Source organism: Arachis hypogaea, chromosome 9 (genome assembly GCF_003086295.3).
Source record: "Arachis hypogaea cultivar Tifrunner chromosome 9, arahy.Tifrunner.gnm2.J5K5, whole genome shotgun sequence".
NCBI classification, from domain to species: domain Eukaryota; kingdom Viridiplantae; phylum Streptophyta; class Magnoliopsida; order Fabales; family Fabaceae; genus Arachis; species Arachis hypogaea.
In genome coordinates this window covers 75,230,641-75,238,550 of record NC_092044.1, presented here as the reverse complement: position 1 = coordinate 75,238,550, position 7,910 = coordinate 75,230,641, and the positions used below count along the sequence as shown (strand labels likewise).

The 7,910-nt window shown below is 38.9% G+C and overlaps 2 non-coding genes across 2 annotated transcripts; both read right to left on the bottom strand.

Moving 5' to 3' along the window:
* Positions 1-1,287: 1,287 nt before the first annotated feature.
* Positions 1,288-1,395, bottom strand: LOC112713865 (small nucleolar RNA R71). Its single transcript, XR_003158826.1, has one exon. It is a non-coding gene; the product is annotated as a small nucleolar RNA R71 (small nucleolar RNA).
* Positions 1,396-7,574: 6,179 nt separating this feature from the next.
* On the bottom strand, positions 7,575-7,682 carry LOC112713808 (small nucleolar RNA R71). Its single transcript, XR_003158769.1, has one exon. It is a non-coding gene; the product is annotated as a small nucleolar RNA R71 (small nucleolar RNA).
* Positions 7,683-7,910: the final 228 nt, after the last annotated feature.

Genomic DNA, 7,910 nt, shown 5'->3' with positions numbered 1-7,910 from the left:
AACAGCAAGCACGCACGGGCAGGGAGGCAAGGTGCACCATGGCAACATTGCCCTGCCCTCCACAAGGGCAGGACAGCATCCTGATGCTTATCCCACACTTGGCACGCAACATACTTCATCACACAATTTCCCTGCTCTGCCCTCCACAAGGGCAGGGCAGCCTCCTGGGAACACCCATGGGCCAAAATTCAATTAAAATTCCCTTTGAACTCAAATCTTCACCAATTGAACCAAGGCCATCCAAGACCCATTCTCCACCAAATCAAAAAGCCCACTGAACATGACTCAAATGCACACAGAGAAGCTAGATTAGGAATTTCATTTTGTGAATTTGTTTTTAATTTCAATTTCATTTTATTTTCATTTTGTAAAAAGCCTATATAAAGGCATCACTCTCATTTCAAAAAGAGAGCTCGATTAAGAAGGTTGGCTCCAATAGGGAGCATTAGGAATAGATAGCTCTCTCCTTTAGTTTTCATTTTCTGTTTTGAATCTTGGGTGGAGATTGGAAGAAATTCTATTTTCATTCTCCATCTGCAACTTCTCTTGTTATTTTTCTGCATAATTCAAGTGAATTAAGGATTTGAACCAAAACTCTCTTTACTGCTTTCATCTTCTTTCCTTTTGCAATTGTTCTTGGTTGGATCAAGGAAGGAATTGAGATCTAGACTTGTTTTCTAATCTCTTTGATTTCCTGAGATCTTCAATCTCATTTGGCAATTAAACTGAATTTAATTTCTGTTTGCTTCTTCAAGCAATTCTGCTTTCTGTTTAAGATTTGTTGCAAGTTACTCTTCTGCTTGATTGCTCCTTACATTCTCTTGTTGAATTTTAATTCCCAGCACCCAAGTCCTTTTACTTTTCATGCAATTTAATTCTTATGCAATTGTTCCAAGTTCTGCTTGCTGCTTGCTTTAATCTCCTTGTTCCCATTCCTCTTTATATTTACTGCAATTTACATTTCTTGTCATTTAAGTTTCTGCAATTTACATTGCTTACTCTTTAAGCTTCTTGCCTATTTACATTCTGCAATTTAAGTTCACCGCTATTTACATTCTGCTGCAACAATTCTTACTCACCAATGTTAGCTTGACTAAACTAATCACCCACTAAAGTTGCTTGATCCATCAATCCCTGTGGGATCGACCTCACTCTTGTGAGTTATTACTACTTGATGCGACCCGGTACACTTGCCGGTGAGTTATGTGTGTTGGAAATTCATTTTTCCACAAAAACACCATCAGTCACAGCCTTCTTGGCTAAGTTTTTCCTCCTCAAAAGCTGAGCAAGCTTAGAGTGGATGTTCAGACCTTCAAACAAAAAGATGGTGAATCCCTCTATGAAGCTTGGGAAAGATACAAGCAGATGACCAAAAAGTGACCTCCTGAAATGCTTTCAGAATGGACCATTCTGGATATATTCTATTATGGTCTATCTGAATTCTCTAAGATGTCATTGGACCATTCTGCAGGTAGATCCATTCACATAATGAAAATGCCTGCAGAAGCTCAAGAACTTATTGACATGGTTGCAAATAACCAGTTCATGTACACTTCTGAGAGGAATTTTGTGAATAATGGGACACCTCAGAGGAAGGGAGTTATTGAGATTGATGCTCTGAATGCCATATTGGCTCAGAACAAAATGTTGGCTCAGCAAGTCAACATGATTTCTCAAAGTCTGAATGGATGGCAAAATGCATCCAACAGTACTAAAGAGGCATCTTCTGAAGAACAAGATTATGGTCCTAAGAACCCTGCAATGGTAGAGGTAAATTACATGGGTGAACCTTATGTGAACACCTATAATTCTTCATGGAGAAATCATCCAAATTTCTCATGGAAGGATCAACAAAAGCCCCAACAAGGCTTTAATAATAGTGGAAGAAATAGGCTCAGCAATAACAAGCCTTTTCCATCATCTTCTCAGCAACAGACAGAGAATTTTGAGCAGAGCACCTCTAACTTAGCAAACATAGTATCTGATCTGTCTAAGGCAACTTTAAGTTTCATGAGTGAAACAAAGTCCTCCATCAGAAATTCGGAGGCACAAGTGGGCCAGCTGAGTAAGAAAGTCACTGAAACTCCTCCTAGTACTCTCCCAAACAATACTGAAGAAAATCCAAAAAGAGAGTGCAAGGCCATTGATATTGTCAATATGGCCGAATCCAAGGAGGAAAGGGAGGACGTGAATCCCAATGAGAAATACCTCATGGGACGTCTCCCAGACAAGAAGGAGTTTCTTATTGAGGACCTAAAGGAATCTGAGGCTCATACAGAGACCATAGAGATCCCATTAAACCTCCTTCTGCCATTCATGAGCTCTAAAGACTATTCTTCCTCTAAAGATGTTGAAGATGTAACTGGAGAGCAAGTTGCTCAATATCTGGGAGCTATCATGAAGCTGAATGCCAATTTATTTGGTAATGAGACTTGGGAAGATGAACCTCCCTTGCATATTAGTGAACTAGATACATGGGTTCAGCAAGCTCTACCTCAAAAGAAACAAGACCCTGGTAAATTCTTAATATCTTGTACTATAGGCACCAGGACCTTTGAAAAGGCTCTTTGTGACCTAGGGTCAGGCATAAACCTTATGCCACTCTCTGTAATGGAGAAGCTAGGGATCATTGAGGTACAGCCTGCCATATTCTCATTAGAGATGGCAGACAAGTCAATAAGACAAGCATATGGATTAGTAGAGGACGTGTTAATAAAGGTTAAAAGCCTTTACATCCCTGCTGATTTCATAATCTTAGACACTAGGAAGGAGGAGGATGAATGCATCATCCTTGGAAGACCTTTCCTAGCCACAGCAGGAGCTGTGATTGATGTTGACAGAGGAGAGCTAGTCCTTCAATTAAATGGGGACTACCTTGTATTTAAATCTCAAGGATCTTCTTCTGCAACCGTGGAGAGGAAGCATGAAAAGCTTCTCTTAATACAGAGTCAAACAAAACCCCCACAATCAAACTCTAAGTTTGGTGTTGGGAGGCCACAACCAAACTCTAAGTTTGGTGTTGAACCCCCACATTCAAACTCTATGTTTGGTGTTTGGAGTCAACAACATTGACCTGATCACCTGTGAGGCTCCGTGAGAGCCCACTGTCAAGTTATTGACATTAAAGAAGTGCTTATTGGGAGGCAACCCAATTTTTATTTATCTAATTTTATTTTTATTATTCTTTTATGTTTTATTAGGTTCATGATCATATGGAGTCACAAAATAAATACTAAAATAAAAAAAAACAGAATAAAAAAAAAGCAGAAGAAACAGCACACCCTAGAGGAAGGGCTTACTGGCATTTAAACGCCAATTAGGAGCATCTGGCTGGCGTTCAACGCTAGAACAGAGCATCTTTCTGGCGTTGAATGCCAGAAACAAGTAGCATTCTGGCATTTAAACGCCATGATTGCACCCTGAGGAAAGCTGGCGTTAAACGCCAGAAACAAGCATGGAACTGGTGTTTAATGCTAGAAACATGCTGCAGATGGGCGTTGAACACCCAAAACAAGCATGAAGCTGGCGTTCAATGCCAGAAACAAGTTTCAATCTGGTGTTGAACGCCAGGATTGCATGCAGAGGGTGTTTTACACGCCTCATTGGTGCAGGGATGTAAATCCTTGACCCCTCAGGATCTGTGGACCCCACAGGATCATCTAACGATCTGTGGACCCCACAGGATCCCCACCTACCATAACTTACCTTCTCTCTTCTTCACACAACCCAATAACACTCTTCCCTAAAAATCCTTCACCAATCACTTCAATCTCTCTTCCCCATTACCTCTTCACCACTCACATCCATCCACTCTTCCCCATACACCCCACCAACCTTCAAAATTCAAAATTACTTTCCCACCCAAACCCACCCAATATGGCCGAACCTTAACCCCTCTTCCCCCACTATATAAATGATGAGCGGATAATTTATACACTTTTTGGCATTGTTTTTAGTATATTTTTAGTATGTTTTAGTTAGTTTTTATTATATTTTTGTTAGTTTTTAGTTAAAATTCACTTTTCTGGACTTTACTATGAGTTTGTGTATTTTTCTGTAATTTCAGGTATTTTCTGGCTGAAATTGAGGGACTTGAGCAAAAATCTGATTCAGAGGCTGAAAAGGACTGTAGATGCTGTTGGATTCTGACCTCCCTGCACTCGAAGTAGATTTTCTGGAGCTACAGAAGCCCAATTGGCGCACTCTCAATTGCATTGGAAAGTAGACATCCTGGGCTTTCCAGCAATGTTTAATAGTCCATACTTTGCCCGAGATTTGATGGCCCAAACCGGCTTTCCAAATCAGCTCAAAACTGCCCGGCGTTAAACGCCGGAACTGGCACAAGAATGGAAGTTAAACGCCCAATCTGGCACAAATGCTGGTGTTTAACTCCAAGAGAAGTCTCTACACGAAAATGCTTCAATGCTCAGCCCAAGCACACACCAAGTGGGCCCGGAAGTGGATTTTTATGTCATTTACTCATTTCTGTAAACCCTAGGCTACTAGTTCTCTACAAATAGGACCTTTTGCTATTGTATTTTTCATCTTGGGACGTCTAGTTCTTAGATCATGGGGGCTGGCCATTCGGCCATGCCTAGACCTTGTTCTTATGTATTTTCAACGGTGGAGTTTCTACACACCATAGATTAAGGTGTGGAGCTCTGCTGTACCTCAAGTATTAATGCAATTACTATTATTCTTCTATTCAATTCAGCTTATTCTTGTTCTAAGATATTCATTTGCACCCAAGAACATGATGAATGTGATGATTATGTGACACTCATCATCATTCTCACTTATGAACGAGTGCCTGACAACCACTTCTGTTCTACAAGCAAACAAGGCTTGAATGTTTATCTCTTGGATCCCTTGATCGGAATCTTCGTGGTATAAGCTAGAATTGATGGTGGCATTCAATGATTGAATGACTGTGATGAGATTCAAACTCATGAAGGCTGGGCGTTAGTGACAGACGCAAAAGAATCAATGGATTCTATTCCAACCTGATTGAGAACCAACAGATGATTAGCCGTGCCGTGACAGGGTGCGTTGAACATTTTCACTGAGAGGACAGGATTGTAGCCACTGACAACGGTGATGCCCAACATACAGCTTGCCATGGAAATGAGTAAGAAGGATTGGATGAAGACAGTAGGGAAGCAGAGAGACGGAAGGGACAAAGCATCTCCATTCGCTTATCTGAAGTTCTTACCAATGAATTACATAAGTATCTCTATCTTTACTTTATGCTTTATTCGTATATCATCCATAACCATTTGAATCTGCCTGACTAAGATTTACAAGGTGACCATAGCTTGCTTCATACTAACAATCTCCGTGGGATCGACCCTTACTCGCGTAAGGTTTATTACTTGGACGACCCAGTGCACTTGCTGGTTAGTTGTGCGAAGCTGTGATAAAGAGTTGAGATTGCAATTGAGCGTTCCATGTTGATGGCGCTATTGATGATCATAATTTCGTGCACCAAGTTTTTGGCGCCGTTGCCGGGGATTGTTGAGTTTGGACAACTGACGGTTCATCTTGTTGCTTAGATTAGGTATTTTTCTTCAGAGTTCTTAAGAATGAATTCTAGTGTTTCAAGGTGATGTTCTTATCATCACCAAAGCTGATTGATTCTCATCAATTTAGCTCTTGAATGCAATGTTCTGCTGAAGCTTGGCTAGCCATGTCTAATTCCTTTAGACTAAAGCTTTAGACTAACATTGCATGATTCCTGGAATTCTCAATAAGAATTTTGATATCTTTATTTTCTTTTCCACTTAATTTTTGAAAAAACCAAAAAAATTACAAAATCATAAAAATAAAAAAATATTTTATGTTTCTTGTTGAGTCTAGTGTCTCATTATAAGTTTGGTGTCAATTGCATGTTTCTATTCTTCTTGCATTCATGCATGTGTCTTCATTAATCTTCAAGTTGTTCTTGATGATTTCCTTGTTCTGATCTTTAAATTCTCTTGTCTTGAGTGTTTTGTTGTTTCTCATATGCATTCTCATTTTGTTAGTGTCGATGGTATACAAACTGCTAAGTTTGGTGTCTTGCATGCATTGTTATTTGATTTTAGTTACAGTTTGATTATTAAAAATCCAAAAATTTTTAATTTGTGTCTTTTCAAGTCAATAATGCAGAGAATTGAAGATTCAGAACATATAGCAGAGGAATTACACAGAAAAAGGCTGGGCATTCAAAACGCCCAATGAAGAAGGAAAACTGGCGTTTAAACACTAACCAGGGTGCCTGGCTGGGCGTTTAACGCCCAAAAGGGTAGAGCTTTGGGCGTTAAATGCCAGAATGGATACCATTCTGGGCGTTTAACGCCAGGATGGCATAAGAGGGAAAATTCTGGTTTTAATTCAAATTTTTTTTCAGGTTTTCAAATTTTTTTCAAAATCAAATTTTTTCAAATCATATATTTTCAATCATATGTTTTCAAAATCAATTTCTTTCCATTTTCAAAAATACTTGCTATCAGTTAATGATTTGATTCAACATTTCAAGTATGTTGCCTTTTCTGTTGAGAAAGGTTTAATGTTTGAATCATATATTTTCTTGTTAGCCAAGTCATTAATTTTCAAAATCAAATCTTTTTAAATTGTTTTTCAAATCATATCTTCTCAATCACATCTTTTTAAAAAACCATAACTTTTAAATCATATCTTTTTAATCACATCTTTTTCAAAATAGTTTTCAATCATATCTTTTTACTTTCTAATTTCAAAATCTTTTTCAAAAATCACTTGATTTCTTTTCCACTCTTGGTTTCAAAAATCAATTAGTGTTTTTCAAAATGTTTTTAAAATATTTTACTTAATTTTCGAAAATTTCTTCCCTTCTTCTCACATCCTTCTATTTATGGACTAACACTACTCCTCAATGCACAATTCGAACTCCATCTTTCCTTGATAAGTTCAAATTTTCTACCTCTTCCTTCCATTTTTCTTTTCCTCTGACACCTCAAGGAATCTCTATACTGTGACATAGAGGATTCCATATTTTCTTATTTTCTTCTCTTTCATATGAGCAGGAGCAAAGACAAAAGCATTCTTGTTGAGGCTGACCTTGAACCTGAAAGGACCTTGAAGTGAAAGCTAAGAGAAGCTAAGGCACAACTCTCTGTAGAGGACCTAACAGAAATCTTCAAACAAGAAGAAGACATGGCAGCCGAAAACAACAACAATGCCAACAATGCAAGGAAGGTACTGGGTGACTTTACTGCACCTACTCCCGACTTCTATGGGAGAAGCATCTCTATCCCTACCATTGGAGCAAATAACTTTGAGCTTAAGCCTCAATTAGTTTCTCTGATGCAACAGAATTGCAAGTTCCATGGACTTCCATTGGAAGATCCTCATCAGTTTTTAGCTGAGTTCTTGCAAATCTATGACATTGTCAAGATGGGGTTGACCTTGAGGTCTACAGACATATGCTATTCCCTTTTGTTGTAAGAGACAGAGCTAGGATATGGTTGGACTCACAACCTAAAGAAAGCCTGAACTCTTGGGAAAAGCTAGTCAATGCCTTCTTGGCAAAGTTCTTTCCACCTCAAAAATTGAGTAAGCTTAGAGTGGAAGTCCAAACCTTCAGACAGAAGGAAGGTGAATCCTTCTATGAAGCTTGGGAAAGATACAAACAATTGATCAGAAAGTGCCCTTCTGACATGCTTTTTGAATGGAGCATCATAGGTATCTTCTATGATGGTCTGTCTGAGCTGTCCAAGATGTCATTAGACAGCTCTGCTGGAGGATCTCTTCATCTGAAGAAGACGCCTGCAGAAGCTCAAGAACTCATAACCAATTCATGTACACTTCTGAAAGGAATCCTGTGAACAATGGGACAATCAAAAGAAAGGAGTTCTTGAGATTGATACTCTGAATGCCATATTGGCTCAGAA